This window comes from Alexandromys fortis, unplaced genomic scaffold (assembly GCF_014885135.2).
Source record: "Alexandromys fortis isolate MF-2015 unplaced genomic scaffold, M_Fortis_MF-2015_v1.1 scaffold_128, whole genome shotgun sequence".
Lineage (NCBI taxonomy): Eukaryota > Metazoa > Chordata > Mammalia > Rodentia > Cricetidae > Alexandromys > Alexandromys fortis.
The window spans coordinates 1631978-1648131 of record NW_026068012.1 but is presented as its reverse complement, the minus strand read 5'-3'; the positions used below and the strand labels follow the sequence as shown (position 1 = coordinate 1648131).

Sequence of the window (16154 nt, the reverse complement as noted above, 5' to 3'; positions counted from 1 at the left end):
TTTGAAGGGAAGGAAACAGCTGGTTCCCTCCGTCCCCTCGGTCCAGGAGAAATCTAAGACTCTGCTGTCCTAAGGTTGCCTGGCTCTGAACTTCTGATAGCAAAGCTCTCTGACCTGACAGGGGAAGCGGCATCCAGGAAGCCACCTGAACAGCAGCAAGGAGCCAGGAGTGTTGGGTCATACCTGCCTGTTTGTGGGGCACTGTGTCCTTGAGAGGCACCGGGCCAGGCCTGTCTGTGGCTCACTTTGCCCCTGTGCTGTCTGCCACTTCCTCCTTTCAGGGAAATGGAGGTGTCTCTGAGGAGATACATGTGAAGGACAGAGTAGCTGAGAGAGCAGGCAGCAACTTCTTTCTGCTCTGCTTCTTGCCTTTGACCACCCATAAGCAACTCTTTGCTGGTGTAGAAAGCAATATTAATCCTTACAGGAACCTCCTGACTGTTTTCACCGAGAGGATGTGAATAAACGAGGCCCTGCATTTGCTGCACACACAGAGGAGGGTAGAACTGTCGTTTCTGGAAGGAAATCAGAAGGCAGCCCCTCAGAGGCATCTGCCGCCTCCTACAGGTGCTCCTGGGGCTGGCACTCACCTTCTCTCTGCCCACCTTCCCTCACTGTTCCATGCTCATCCTGGGATTATGTACAAATTCATTCTAGCCTAAGCTTGGGACTCTAAAGGGTCCATTCAAGTGAAGCAGTGAGCTGCTGCAAGGCTCAAGCGGGCGGACCACTGCCTAGGAAAGTGTGGGACACTGATTGTGTAAGTCAGAGAAAGGCTTCGCTGAAGATGCGGCCTAAAGCCTCCTGAGTGGGCTCTCTGATCCTCAGCACATTCTGTCATTTGGGTAAATATAACTAAGCATACATATGATACACATACACATGTATCCACACGTGCACATACAAGAACACACATATAAACACACATATATACATGCACACACAACATACATACACATGCATTCATGCATATGTACACACCTCCCCCCTCCCCAACAACCACAGAAGCCTTCAGATTTCTTCCTTGAAGAAAGGGAGGAGGCATGCCCTCAGGTCTGAGGGAAGAAGCCAGAAAAAACCTGTTTTTGTTAGCTCCGGGCCCGCTGGCGTGAGAAGCCCGTGGTCTCACTCTTCTACCCCAAAATGTGAGCTGTCTGCACGGGTTACACGTGTGAGTGGGGAAACCAGGGAGTGGCACTTTTGTAAAGTGGCCACGGATGTTAGTGGGAGGAAGGAGTGGTAAGGGGGAGGGCTTCTTAGAAACACATTTTGCCCGAAGCCAGCAGAAGCACACACGTCAGCTCTGTCTGTTTCCCTAAGACCCTCACAGTGCTCACGTGGGTATCCGGGGAAAGATTTGATCTGTTAGGACTCAAGTTTCTGGGGATAGGACTGCAGGCAACCTGGCTAAAGTTTTTCAGCCTCCAGCCTTGTGTGGAAACCCCACAGGTGACCTCTGGTTTGTGCTCCGTGGTCATTTATTTTACTTCAGAAGGCAGGTTGTTAGGAAATCAAACCCCGGGAAGGTTTGGAAAGAGCATTTCCCTGGGAGCCACATGTGAGGTGAGTTTGTAATTAATGCTTCATCTTAGGTCACCCTCATGTGTAGTGTCCACACGTGAGCGGCATTTAACAGCACATTCCACTTTTATGTGACACTTTCCTTTGATTTTTTTCCCCTAAGCACGGCTATTAATTGGAGAGAATTTGTCACCCAAGGCTGTTACTGATGGTGACCTGTTTGTTTAACCCTTCACGAGAGTGGGCAGAGCAGAGAAGGGTCCGAAGTCACCGAGGCTGCTGTGTGAGCATGAGCTGGAGATTTGAGCTTGCCAAGAGGGGACTTTGCAGCCCATTAATAACCTGGACACTGACCTGGGCTCTGGGGTGGAGGGGTGAGCGCATTCAGATAAAAAGAAGGTTGGCTGGACTTTTGGATTGTGGGGAGGGGGCAAGGTTTGGACCTCCGTTTTCCAGAGATAATTTCTACATTTGCTGTGAGTTTTCTAACTTGTGACTGAAAGCATCTGTGGGGTCACAGAATGTCTAAGAAACAAATTCTTACTTCCTCCAGGCGACTGAACGCGGAAGTGTAGGGAAAAGACAAAAGCAGGCTTTGCAGGGGCCGGTGGGAGACTTCACCCAGCCCTGGGCTCCTTAGCCAAGAGCAGTCTAATCCACATGGAAGTATACCCCATCAGCGAGAGCAGTGTTCTCCCTGGGTCGCCAACAAAGCGGTCTCTTAAGTCAGACTCCCTTCACTCCTTGACCCCCCACAGAAACTAACAGAGCCCTTTCTTTTTGTTGAGAGTTTTAAATGTTTGGTTGAGGATTTGCCTTACTTCTATCTAAACTGACTTCTCCAGTGACAAAAGAAAATGACAGCCAGGGGACTTACAAAAGACCAGTATAGTCCCTGGAAATCGGTAGCACGCTCCTTCTGACACCCAGCACAGGAAAGCATTTGAGCAGTGCCCAGCAATTCTCAGACTTAGACCCCTTACACCCTCCCCACGCTGGGCAACATCTGCTTAGTTTGTTATTTTCTGCAGACAAGGATAAAACGCGCTCCCCTCCCTCTGCCCTCCCTCTGCCCACAAGTAAACAGCCCCTGTAAATCCCCAGATAAGCTTGGCAGGCTAGAACGATTTAAGAAAGTATTAAAAGAAGGGCAAGGTTTTCATTACCTTTAGAAGTCAGGTTTTTCAGAAACATCTCCAGAAAGCTGAGTGCCCCCACGTTGACATAGGAGCCTGCCTCTTACCTGCAAAGAGTGCCCAGTGCAGGCTCCTGGGCGACCAGGCAAGGAAATGATCAGTCCATGCAGGGTGCCTTGGAAAGATAGGTGCGGAGGGTTTTCAAAGTGAAGAAACACTCTGGCTGTTCACTGTCAGTCAAAAACAAGTTGGTACAAGTTTCTGTAGGAATTACCTGAGGGGAATGAGGAGAGAAAGAAACAGATTGGAAGAGATTGAGTGGGGAAGGAGGGACAGAGAAGGAGGGAGGGAAGAAAGGAGAAAGGGGGAGAGAGGGGGAATAGAAGAGAGAGAGAGAGAGAGAGAGAGAGAGAGAGAGAGAGAGAGAGAGAGAGAGAGAGGAATCTGAGAAAGGATCCCATGATGTCAGCATGACTTAAAGTCTTAAGGAAAAGTACAGACCAGCGCAGGGCAGCTCAGAATGGCACCGACTCCCCAGCTCTCCGGGCACCTGTGTATGAAAGAAACTGAAGTCCTTATTACAGAACAGCAGTTCATTTCTGGAGAAACTTTGTCCCGTCTTATCAAAGTCCTCTTAAAGGTTCCTTTGCCTAAGTAAACTATAAACAGATTATCTTTCTTAAGGAGCCAGCCTGAGTCTCCTGTTCCCGCTCCCTCCCTCTTCCCCCACCCCACCCCAAATGAACACTAATCAGCATCCTGGCTCCCGGGGAGAGCAGGGGACAGCAAACTCACTTGAGCCATGTCTACCACAGATTATGCCCAGGGAGAATGGCACCGTGGGGAGGAACCGCTGTTTTCAGTTCTGCCCTCCGTGGTCACAGTGATTTTTTATTTATTGATTGATTGATTTTGGGGGACTGATTTTGTTTACCTCCAAGTAGTTGGAAAGATAAGGGTCAAGCTGGCTTCTTCCAGACAAGACAGTGGGAGCTGGACTGGGGTTCTGGGTTAGAATTAGGGCTTAGCAGTCTTGTTCAGAATCTGGCTTTTTATTAATTATTATTAACAAGAAGTAGCCAGCCATGCTGGGAGAAGCCCCTAAAAGGAGAGTTCTAGTGTGTCAAAACACCCATCTACGGGTCTGCGTCCTTCCTGGACTTCTTCTGCCATCTTCTAGCAGTATATACAGAGATTCTGGAGCATCCTTAGAGGGGAATAGTTTCCCGTGGAACTTCCTGAGTAGCGATGCCCTTTGCTAGTCTAAAGGAAGTACAAGAAAGAGCAAAGACTCTTTGTCAGAAGAACATGATGACGTACTTGTGTGTCCCCCACTTCCCCGCCCCCTGCTTTGCCAGGCACCTGCACCCCTGTTCTCAACTAAGCCCATACCATAGTCTTGATGAGGTCTTAACCCACAGGGTACATGTCCGATGGGTGGTCCTTACCTAACACAGTCCTGCCCCAACTCTGGATCTCTGTTTTCCTTGCTATTTGATACGTCAGTTATCACCGCTGGAAGCTCCTCTGACTCTGGCATTTGCTGTCTGTGCTTCATTTCCAAGTTCCTCACTTGTCTTAGATATTAACTATGTCTTTCCAGGAATACCCAGCTCAACATGAGTCCATACAAGCATCCTTGCTCTTTGTACATTTGCACACATATTTACATATTATTGGTATTATTACATGTATCGTGATGTATAATACATGTACTTGCCAAGTAGATTGAAAGGCCATGACCGGAGGATGTAGTGATCACAACAGAGCTTCAATTCTCATCTTCTGTATTTGATGCGCGTTCCCAGCATCGGCTTCAATTGTTCGAATATTCTTACCCCAAAGTATAAAAGTCTTACACGAATTTTATCTATTCGATGCTCAGACCAGAATATCAGCATGATTAATTGTTGCTTATGGGGAAGGAAGGGGAAACCAGAGAGACTGATCTCCCCAGAGCCAGGTCTACAGTGCAGATGGACTTCAAGACATTTCATGGTCCACGTGCATTTCATTGCTCTGCGTTTTTCTTGTTAGTGCACTGGAGTAATTCACATGCATGTACACAAACATGTGAATATGAATATCTTCATATGTGGAAGTTCACGTGTTTATATGTGAGTATACATGCTAATCATGTTCCTTTGAGCAGCATGTAATATACCTCGTGCAGTTTAAAACAGCTGCAAGTTTGGTTTCTTGCAGAGTCATGTCTAGTAGAGTCAAAATTCATTTATATAAATGAAGACAATAATAATAATTTATAACATAATAATAATAACAATGAGAGAAGAAGTAGTAAGAGTACATTTGGGAAGTTAAATTCTTAGTGTTCTTCATTGTGAAGATGCTTGCTTTTTCATTCTTTATAATGGTGATAATCAATAATTAGATCCTGTGGTTGCCGGTCTGACAAAACTCACCAGGTGAAGTGAGGCACTAAAAATATAAACCTGGGTGCTCACAGGGGAAGTAAGAAAATTCTAGAAGAACTCTCCATGAGACGTCAGTCACCAGAAACAGACTCTGTTTTGCATGATGTAACAGCTGAACGACTCGTCTAGGTATCTTTGGAAATTTCAGAGGCTGAAGGGAATAGGAAAACCTTTTAATCTGGCAAAAAATATTTTGTGTCATTAATCTCTTTTTTATCCAGTGAATAAAATCTGTTCCTCATCCTGGGGTTAAGGTGCAGATTTTAAAGTGGTGGAGTCTGGAATTGGCTACCTGATAACACAAGAGATTGTTGTCATGCACGTTGGTTAAAGTATTGATCCGGCAGTCTAAAGCCCAGCAAGATGGCTTGTTCATAATCTCCTTATCCCTCCACCCCTCCCTTCGAGTTAAATGAAAGCAATAGATGTGTCTAATTTTCACAGAGCATAATCTCAAACCTGCATTTGTATCTGGCTTTTTCGAGAGGAACGTCTCCCCAGAGCAGTTCCTAAAGGGCGCCATGAAAGCTGCCGGTGCTTTCGGTTCTCCTGGTTTGAATCAAAGCACAAAGAACCTTGAAGTATGGGGAGAGGAACAAATACTGACTTCTCTGAGTTGGGTTAGCCGTGCACAAAATGTGGCTTTGTTTACAGAGCACCCTGTCTGGACTGATGGTGACCACCAGCATCTTAGAGCAGGGTGCTAAGGTCCCAGCGCCAACCGTCAGGAAGGACGGAGGCAGTGTTAGGTTCACCCCAACACTCCATTAGGCAGATGGCACAAAGTCACCAACCTAGAGGTGACTCAACGGGGAAACATTGCCTCCAAGCTATTCTCTGTAGGGTGACTGACAGCTCTGGGCTTAGCACTAGAAATGCTAAGACATCCCATAGTCCAGGCAAACAGCTACGGTGGGTCACCCTATCCAGCGTGGATACTTGGCTTCTTTTGTTTTCTTTTTCTTTTCTCTGTTTTTTCTGTCAGGGTCTCACAGTGTAGTCTTGACTGGGCCTTGACTCACAGAGATACACCCAGATAACTGGGGTTAAGTATGCATGGCTGCACCCAGCCACCCTCTCTCTGTTTTGAAGTTACCTATTTTAACGTTAAACATTAATTTGAAAATAAAAATTGTTATTCTAATATTCTAATATAGTCACACTAAGTAAACAGTGGCCAACAATCTGTAAATGTTAATCCAATGGGAAAAATACAACTTAAAAAGTTACGTTCATGACCCATGGGCCTCTGCTCAGAAGCTGCTCGCTCTTTAAGCCCTTCCTGAGTTATTTGGTGACTCTAGGTCCCTCTTGGTGACATGTAAGTGTCAGCGAATGACATAGTACCTGCTGGCCCCCGTTGGCCAGTCGCTATGAAGGTGAGCTTTCACTGTTGACCGTGTGAGCTGGCAAACAGCAGAACATTGCCTGCAGGGTAGAACGGCCATCTGGCCCACTGCGTCCACAGCCACCCTTCCTTCCTGGGACATTCTAACCTGGACGTTCATCTGAAGATGAGCTTGAATGCTGGCTTATGTTACCTCCTATTGTTATTTAGCTGTGCATTGAGTAGGTAGGTATCTACCTAAGCCAGACAGAGAGATGTCCTGGGCATGTCTCCACCAAACGTCCAAACAGAGAAAATTATTCATAGCAGCTTGGTTTTTAGCCAACCTGCAGTCCAACAACCATTTTTACATATTGAAATAGTCCATTGCTGACCTCGTGATGGTCAGCCTGTGTAATGTAAAAGACGATTGGAATAGGCATTTGTAGATGGTTCTACTTCTTTACCCATGGGTCCCTACTTGGTGATAAACTGGATATTGTATTGGGGTACCCCTTTTCTTGGGTTGGTGATAGCAATCATTGGGGGAGGCATTTGGTTCTATCTACTGAGTGCAGCTACTGTCTTCTGCCACCTCCAATCATCCTGTTGACAAAGAACCCCCCTTCAGGTCTCATCTGTTCTTACTTGCCTTTTCATGATACTTCCACCCCCGAACATAGGCAAGATCTCTTTACCAATTTTTCAAAGTTAGTGCTTGGCTTCTGGTAGAGACTGTGAGTTCACATTACAATTTGGGGGCCATTGCTTTATCTAACTGTGGCACTTAAGTGGTACAACTATGTTATACCCTCACTCAAACACCCTATGGATTCCTTGAAGCAATCCTGATTCTTCATGAGCACCCTGTTCCCATACTGCACAGGGCAGCAAAACCTTAGCAGCCCCCAAGCACGCCCTCAGCATTTATTATAAGCAGGGAAGGGAAAACACCTGTGTTCCTTGGGTTTTGATGTTGGAAATTTTCCCATTGCACAACTGTCCCTTCTTGCCAAATATTCCAGTTACTGTGGAAAAACTGAGCAATGAAAATTGGCTAAATGATGTCAAGTGACAGAACCCAGCCAAGCTGTCATTAAGGTCTCCAAGAACGCCTGTGACGAAGAAATAGGAGTGGGGAAAGAGGGCGCCTCTGCCTTCTAGATCCTTGGCTGCACACCCCACCTATTTCTTATTTTTAGCTAAGTCACGATGGGAATTAACGGGACATTGTCTAGAAAGCGATGTCCACATAGCGAGTGAAAGGGCGGGCTAAAGGGAATCTGTGCTGGCGGGTGGCTCTGCAGCCCAAGCCAGTCGCCTCCCTGGACTCATGGCCACAGCTCTATTTGAATGAAGCGCACTTAGAGAGACCCTGGAGATAGGTTTTGATTGTCCTTTTCTTCAACAGCCAGCGTGGAAAATTAAAGCAGCTAAAAAGTTATGAATGAGCCAAGGTCAAACTCCCAAAATTGGTAGACTCCGTTGACTGAGAAGGGAGTGACTGGATTTACTTAGCTTCTCCATTAAGAAGGAAATCACCTTGTGCTCATTCAATCTCTCTCTTTCTCTCTTCTATGTCTCTCTCTCTCCCTGTGTGTGTGTGTGTGTGTGTGTGTGTGTGTGTGTGAGTGAGTGCGTGCACGTGTGTCCGTGTGTTCCTGTGCATACAGGTTCATGTGTGTGTGAGTGGATGCCAGAAGTCAACCTTAGGTGTCACTCCTCAGATCATCCACTCTGGTTTTTGAAATGGGGTCTCTCGCTGAGATACTGGGCTTATGAATCGGGCAGCAAACCCCAGAGGTCCTGTAGTCTACCTCCTGAGTGCTGGGATTACAGGTATGTGCTAGCAGGTCTGGCTTTCTCCACTGATGCTGGGGTTGAGAGCAGGTCCTCATGCTTGTGTGCCAGCACTGTACCCATGGAGCCACCTCCCAGCATCTTTGCTGCATTCATCCTTGGTCACATGCGGGGCAGGGTGGGGGAGGGTCTGCCTCTGTCACTCCTTCCTTCCCTTGGTGCTGCTTTGCTGCTGTGGTCACCCTAGGGGAGTTGAGGGATGACTCGCCCTTCTCCAAATGACTTTCATTGAGGAACTTCCACTAACCTCTGGCTACCTCAGCCCAGCGGACTTCCTTTCTGAAATCTGTGTATTTGGCAGGCAGTGGTATCTCCAAGCGTGAAGGGTTCTGATTTATGAATGAGCGAAGAATTCATATGACTGCATAAAGAATGCACCCCAACTAGGGTACTTGGATTATCAATTTAGCCTCATGTTTATGCCTTGGGCAAATATGACTTTAGAGTTCCTCGGTGGCTTGTCTTATGACTCAAGTCCTGGCTACCGTGCCCAGAGCAGTGCACACCCCCTACACACCATGGCTTGCTAGTCTGTCTTGGCAGGAAGTTGCGTAGATGGTGGGGGTGGAAGGGACCTGGTTCTGTCTTAGCCATTGGTTCAGTCTGGAGATGCTGCCTGGGAATTGGGACCTGAGAAAAGGTAACTCCGAATCCAAACTGCTTTTTGCGCTAGTCAACTAAGCATAACGAATTCACATTCAGGGCTCCTGCACGATGCCAATGGAGAGCATGGGGTGACCCTATGCCGTGTGTCTTCTCTCAGGAGACATGGAGGATCAACGTTCTACAGTGAAAGTGGCTGAACTCAGGTTACACTTCTTGCTTTGCGTTTGCTCATTGCCATAACAAGCTCTGTGTTGTTTTTCCCGAGCATGTGTCTAGGAGCCTCCCTATGCCATAGCAAGCTCTATGTTGTCCCCCGCCACCAAGCGTGTGTCTAGGAACCCCCCTATGCAAATCCACAGGCTTTTCTTCATTTGTGCCCACTCCAGTCCCTTCAAACTCTGTGAGTTCGCCATTTATATCCTGTGAACCTGAGCTACCTTAAAATACTTCCAAAAATGTGAATTCCTTCAAAGAAGCAGAGCTTCTCCAAGAAGAGCAGTGGGGAGCACTGTGTGGGGAGCACTTTGTGGGGAGCATCGTGTGAGGAACACTGTGTGAGAAGTCCTGTGTGGGGAGCCCTGTGTAGGGAGCACTGTGACTTTATGCCTTACACTGTTGCTTTTGTTGGGGGGAGGGTCATATCATTTGAGTGCTTAAATAGGTTATATTGCTCAGATAAATAGATAAATAGATTTCATTAGCTTGTTCTTAGAAGACTGAATTTAATCAAGCTAATTTTCCTGGAGCGCCTTGCGCTGCGACAGTAATTTGCGGGGTTTATGCCACTCAGTTTATTTAGCATTTTATTTCTGACTTCGATCATGTGCTTGCATTTGCAGAAATCAAGTGTGAGAATCTATCTCCTATCATAGTTTTATAATCTAAAATAATATTTGACGGATCTTGGAACAGCGTTGCTGATCATTTGCTGACAGAGTCTTGTGTTGTCCAGCCTTGAGTCAATCAACATCAGGAGCAGTGTGCTGATCCCAGCCAGTGGCGTGTGTGTGTATAATTCTGTCTGCTGCTGTCTGTGTTCAAACTGCCGTTTGAGTTACAGAAATCCACGTGGGTAGGGCCAGCAGGGCCCACATGTAGAGGTAATGAAATTTGACAGTTCACTGCGTCCTGGAGATGGAATCCTTAGTTAAGAGAGCAGCCTGCGTCAGTAGAGCACTTCCGAGTGTTTGCTGGGGATTGAGTTTCCTCCTCAGAATTCAGCGAGCAGAGAGGAGGCAGGCGTGGAAAGTGCTTTCCTCTGTTCTACGTGCTGGACGTGTGCCTGTGAGAAAACAAAGAGCTCAGGTAGAGATGAACCGGAAATGGTAAGAGGAAAGCCAGCTTGCCATCACAAGGTGACCTTGACAAGTGGCTGTGAAGAACGCAGGAGCCCTCAGAGTTGGCCTTCATGCCCGTGACTGACGTTAGTTAATCACTCCTTCAATGTCTCTGTCTATCTGTCATCTCTCCACCTGTATCATTTACTTATGAACCACTGTGACCTAACAGAACTCATCTGAACGAGAAAGGCTTCCTGGCTCATGATTTTAGACAGGTCAGTCTAAGTTTGTTAGCCTCATGCACTTGGACAGAATGTACGGCAAAGGGAGTGTGTGTCCAGGAACCTCCTCAGCTCCCCACAGGCAGAAAGTAGAGAAAGATACCATGAGGGGTCACAGACAGGAAATCTTCAAGGATCTGCCCGATAGCCCCAATAGCTTATTTCCTATAATTAGATCCCACCTAAAGTTTCCAGAACCTTCCAAAAGTACCACTAGTTGAAGAACCAAGTTTTCAAAGTATGAATCTGTTAAGAATATTTCTTATTCAAATCATGACAGTACCCATGCAGACATCACACTTCTTTCGTTCTCTGGTCTTATCATCTGACTTGGCCTAACTCTTAAACTCATAGCAGAAGATAGTGTCTGACGTGAAACACTCCTGTCCGAAGGGTTCCACTTGGGTCTCAAGCGTGCATTTACTATTACAGAGAACAAGCTTCAGATGCTAACTTTGTAGGCTGAGGCTTACACTGTGGTTCTGACTATCAGGTATTATGCTCATAGCCTTGCCTCTCTTGCATGCATAGCCTTGTCTCACTTCCTGGTGGGACTGTAACATACTTCCTCCAGGTTGTCCATGGAGACATTTAGTGTAGACTAGGAAACCTAGCAGGAGCCACAGCCCTCACACAATGGCCAAGGACTCCAAAGAAATGGAAGGCAGGCCCACAGTGATTCGCCTTGGAGGACAGAAAGATGCCATTAGGTATCATATACTGGCAGCGACCAGCCGAGGGAATCAGGTGCAGTGAGATTTAGAACTGGGTCTCTGACGCCTTTCCCCTTTCCCCAAGCCTTCATGGTCTCGGGCCCCTTATGCCCTTCTGCCGTCCTCAGACTTTGTGATAATAGTACCTATAGCAACCTCTTGTGGCCGTGGAGGTGGCTCTGCCTTTTCCTGTCAGCTGTGGCCAGTAACGGCCCTTTAAGGAGCATATTAGATGACCAGTGTCCATGTGGTCATCTGTATCAGGATGTGTCCCGTTTCCTGAGCTAGCCGTCTGGACTCCATCCAGCCCACAATCCAATTACTTAGAACATCTTTTCTTAAGATGAAAAAGAGGATCCTTGTCCAGAGGACTTATTGGCAACTATCTGTTTTATAAAACAAATACCTTAAAAGTCACAAGCCTGGAATCGGAGAGCTGGCTCAGCAGTAAGAATGCTTGAGAAGCCATCATGGGGATCAGCATTCGGATACCAGTATCTAAGCCTGGCATCCTGCAAATGCCTGCAGTCCAGGTCCAAGGGCAGTGGAGACAGAAGGATCTCTGGGGTCTGTTGGCTTCCAGACCAGCTGAGAAAAATATTGAGATGCCAGTTCTAGGGTTAAAAGAGCCCCTGTCTGGCCTGAAATGCCACAGAGTAATAGAAGGAAACACCTGATACCGTGCACAGTGGTTCTCTCTCTCTCTCTCTCTCTCTCTCTCTCTCTCTCTCTCTCTCTCTCTCTCTCTCTTTTCTTAAAAAAAAAAATCGGCACAAGCCTGGCCACCACTGTCTTCATCCCCCTGCACCGCTGCCCTTAGTGCCTGGGATGAATAGTTTTCCCCAAGAAAGTCTGAACTCTGCAATAAGAAGAATCAAAGACAGACCCAGAGGCGGTGATCTCCTTGAGGCTACTGGATTCAGTTCTGCCTAGAAAGAACAGCTGGAAAGTTAGAGAGATTCAGGGCATCCTGTGCAGCCAGGGGAGTCGACTCTTGCAGAGGAAACCTGAGATCAGCACGAGTCAGGTGCAGACTAAGGATAGATAGCGTGTCTATAGTCAGGTCCTGAGGTCCAGTTCTGCTTCGATGTCTGTGTGCAGCCTGGAATGTAGACTCTGCTCCCTTGCTTGTGTTAGAGTCAACAGAGGTGAGACAGAGGGGCTACATCACTCGGGTCCCTGGCCAGAGCACTGTTAAAGCACTGTGAAGATCTGCTGAAACCACTGCCCTGCTAATGAAGGTCCTGTGAGTTCAGATTGTAACACCCTGCCTGCTGTTCGTTCGGCTTTAAGCAAAGACAGCAAGGAATGCCTCCTCAGCAGCTTCCGCTCTTTTCTGCACAGCCCAAGCTACCCTGAGCCAAAGGGCTATCAGTTTGAGAGCCAGGCTGTGCTATGTCAGCACCAGGTAGCTTTAGGGCTCCCTAAACACACCTGGAAACAATTACATAAACACCTGGTGTTTGTTTGCCCTGGATCTTGAAGGTTCGGGCCCAGTCAGCACAGTTTGAAATGCCTGAAACAGTTTAGACCAGTTATTTTGTAGCCTTTCCTCTCAAATAGCCTTTGTCCACCTTGTCTGGGGCCTGGGCAAGGGGGCACTTCCTTCGGTGAGCGCTAAAGGACCAGGGCATAACCTGCCCAGCGCACCAGCCTCAGTCTCTGTGACTGGTGCTAAGGGGCAAGGCTGTGACTGGCCAAACATGTGACTGTGATTGGCCCAAAGACCCCTTCTGGGGCTGCATAGGCAGGGTACTGAAGCTCACTCCACGGGTCAGCTGGCGGGCGCGCTGCTGGGCTACTGCATCTGGCACTGCGGCAGCAGGTAAGATGAAGACTGTCTCGGAGTGGCCTTGCCTTTCTTCAGTGGTGCAGGCTGTGCTGGACGCCTGGAGAAAGAAGCAGCAGCGGAGGATGACAGAGGCAACAGAGGTGGCTTAGCAGTTAAACAAATAGGGCCTCCATCGGTCGATCTGTGTGAAACGGGCAATGTGGGTACTGCCTGGTGGTCGGACCGCCGAAGATTCGATGGCCACGCGAACACAGCATCACTTCCTGTTACCCGTAGATCCCAGACTTCCTGATGTCACATGAGAACTCAATACCACCCACTACCCCAGTGTTTACGTGGGTAAACACTGAGCAGCCCTGCTCATGAGGGTTCCTGGAGCCCCAACTCTGGTCCCTGATTTGCCGGAGAATAAACACTGGCAATGCTGCTTCTCAGAGCAGAGGCCTTCGTGCATCTGCTTGAGGACGGAAGGAACAGCCACCTAGGGAGGCCTTGGCCCACCCTGCAGCAGCAGAATGGACTTGGCGGTTCCTGATGGCCCACCAATTCCATCCAGAGAATCCCATATCCCAACCAGGAGCCTGTCCCTGATGGGAGGGCAGGTTTGCTGGCGAGTGGTGCTGGCTGGTCTGACACCCGGATATTGAATAGTTTCCTGGGTCCCCTGGCTCCTTAGCAATAGCAGGTATCCAAGTTTACCTGTCTCTCCAGTACCTCTGCAACAGAGACAGTGCCCTGAGGCCGTTGCCACTGACAACCAAAAGAAGAGCCGAAGAGGCAGAGAGATGAGAGGTGGCAGCGGGGACTGATAAAAGGCTCTAGGGAGCTCTGGAGAAGAACCTGCAGGCTCTGGTCATCTGAAGAGCTGCAGGGAACTGTTCACTCTTCATGTCGAGGGTCTCGGTCCTCAGTCCCAGAGAAGTCACACTGGCCACTGGCCCAGATCAAAAGTCCCCATGCCTGAGGCCTGCAGGGCGAAGGGCTGACACTTGTAGTCTGCATGGGGACAACGGCATAGGCAGCTGCTCCTGTCTCCCCACCCACTGCTGCCGGCAGACCCTGAGGGAGAGGAAGGCGGCTGTGTCCAGCATTTGAAGAGTTTAGCCCTGTCCACATAAGGGAAGAGAACCAGTCAACTGGTTAGTGGTGGGAGTCCGTGCCCTCATCCCGATCTCCACAGAGAGCACCACCTCTGAGGCCAGGGGACTCTTGAAGAAGGCACAACCCGGCTCCTACACTCAGGTTCCCTGACAGAGGCATCTTATCTGCCCTAGGCCTTTCTTTTCCTTTCTAGACTCTGGTGGTTGAGAAACCAGTTTAACCACAAGGAGCCCAGGAACCCTACACCAAGGCTCTGCTCACTTGTTTAAGTAAACAAAATGCCCACAAAGATGAGTGTTATTTTTAAAAGATGAGGCGGAAAAGGAAAATAAAGGCCGGCCTGGGTTCAGTTAGTTAGCGCTTGCTAAAGGTGCAGAAGCCCTGGGTTCAATCCCCAGCACTGCATGAAGTGGGCACAGTGGCATGCAGAATTCTGCAGAATTCCAGAGGCGCGGGCTGAAGGATCTGAGTTTCACTGTCTTTCTCAGCTTTATTGGAGTTTAAGGCCAGCATGGGCCATAGAGAATGTGTTGAAGAGAGAGGGAAGGAGGAATGAGAAGAGAGTCCTTAGGACGTTTCCTAGGTGGGCCAGGCTTGATCAAATCTAAAGATAGGATCAAAGGAGAGTTAAGATCAAGAGTCACTTAGCAAATCTTTATCCGAGTACTAGGACCAAAAGTCTAAATGAAAGGAAGGGAAGGTGGTGGCAGGTCCCTAGCTCAGAAACACAGCACACTCTGGCTCTTAGGAAATGGCTTTTGGGTGGTAATGAAGGTCTAGCCAAAGCACCAGAAAACCCCGCTCTCCAGGCCAAATGCAGCCTGTCACCTCTATCAATAAAGTTTGATTGCAATTGTGGCCATGTACATATAATAACAGATCATTTACCGAGATTCTCCTGATAAAATGTCACAGGGACATAGTTTTGACCAAAAAAAAAAAAAAAAAAAAAAAAACCAGTATCACAAGCTAAAATGTTTGCAAGCTGACCTTTTCTAGATAAAAGTTTGCCAACTCCTGGTATCAGAGACGGCAGAGCAGACAATGCGTTGTTCTCCTCTGTGCAATGGAGACTCTAAACAGAGAAGGCAAAGATGGAATCTTTGTAGTTTGTTTTTTCCTGGGCATTGCACCATTTGATTAAATAATTTTATTGACTTAGCATCCACCAAGCTTTAGTTAGGCATCTACTGATGGACACTCTTCCTGCGTTACGGTGACAGTGGTAAATAAAATCAACCATGTGTTCGGTTGCCTTTGCTTAGAGAGTGGTGGGGAGCAGGAAGCTGTCCTGCTGCCACGGCTGTCAGAGCCCTGTAGAGACACAGAGAAAGCCTTAGTGGGGAAGCCTGGCATGGGGACCGGTCTGGGCCAGTGGGGCGTGCCTTCAGCAAGAGACCGTGCAGGGTTTTACACAGCTGTCTAAGAACTTGGGTATGAGCAGCTTGGAGAATCTTCAGTAGTTAAATGTTGAACGAAGCCATCTCTTCGTGTGTGTGTGTGTGTGTGTGTGTGTGTGTGTGTGTGTGTGTGTGTGTGAATATGTGGGTATGTATGTGAATATGTAGTGAATGTGTATGTATATGGTGTGTGTGTGAATGCATGTGTGTATTCAGAGGCTAGAGGTGTGTATGTATATATGGTGTGTGTGTGAATGCATGTGTGTATTCAGAGGCTAGAGGTGTATATGTATATATGGTGTGTGTGTGTGTGAATGCATGTGTGTATTCAGAGGCTAGAGGTTGCCATCTATGGCTCCCATAGTCATTTCCAGCCTTATTTTGGGGGACAAGGTCTTTCAGTGCACCTGGAGTCCACTGATTCAGCTGAACAGGCTGAGTGGCACACCCCAGGAATCCTCCTGTCTCTTTCTCCCCAGCACTGGGGTTATAAACATGTGCCTCTGTAGCTGTACTTTCTTTTTAACATTGGGGAGGGTCAGACACGGATTCTCAAACTCGTGTGATAAGCCCTTTTCTGACTGAATCACCTCTCCACCTTCAAATCTTCTCCTTTTCTAAGTCCTTCCTCTCAGCCCCGTGTCTTCCAGGCTTGGCCTTGAGTGAGGGACTAAGTGTGTGAGAGATAGTGATTATAGTGCG

At 47.9% G+C, this 16154-nt stretch overlaps 1 protein-coding gene across 1 annotated transcript in view; it reads right to left on the bottom strand.

Annotated features, from left to right (window-relative positions):
• The window catches only part of Kcnj15 (potassium inwardly rectifying channel subfamily J member 15), a 42644-nt gene extending 39439 nt beyond the window's left edge, over positions 1-3205 (bottom strand). The window contains exons 1-2 of the mRNA XM_050162070.1: positions 3159-3205; positions 2765-2931 (exon numbers count right to left, since the gene is read on the bottom strand). The gene's annotated coding sequence lies outside the window, so the exon portion shown is untranslated. The remainder of the gene's footprint in view (positions 1-2764; positions 2932-3158) is intronic.
• Between the last annotated feature and the right edge of the window lie 12949 nt (positions 3206-16154).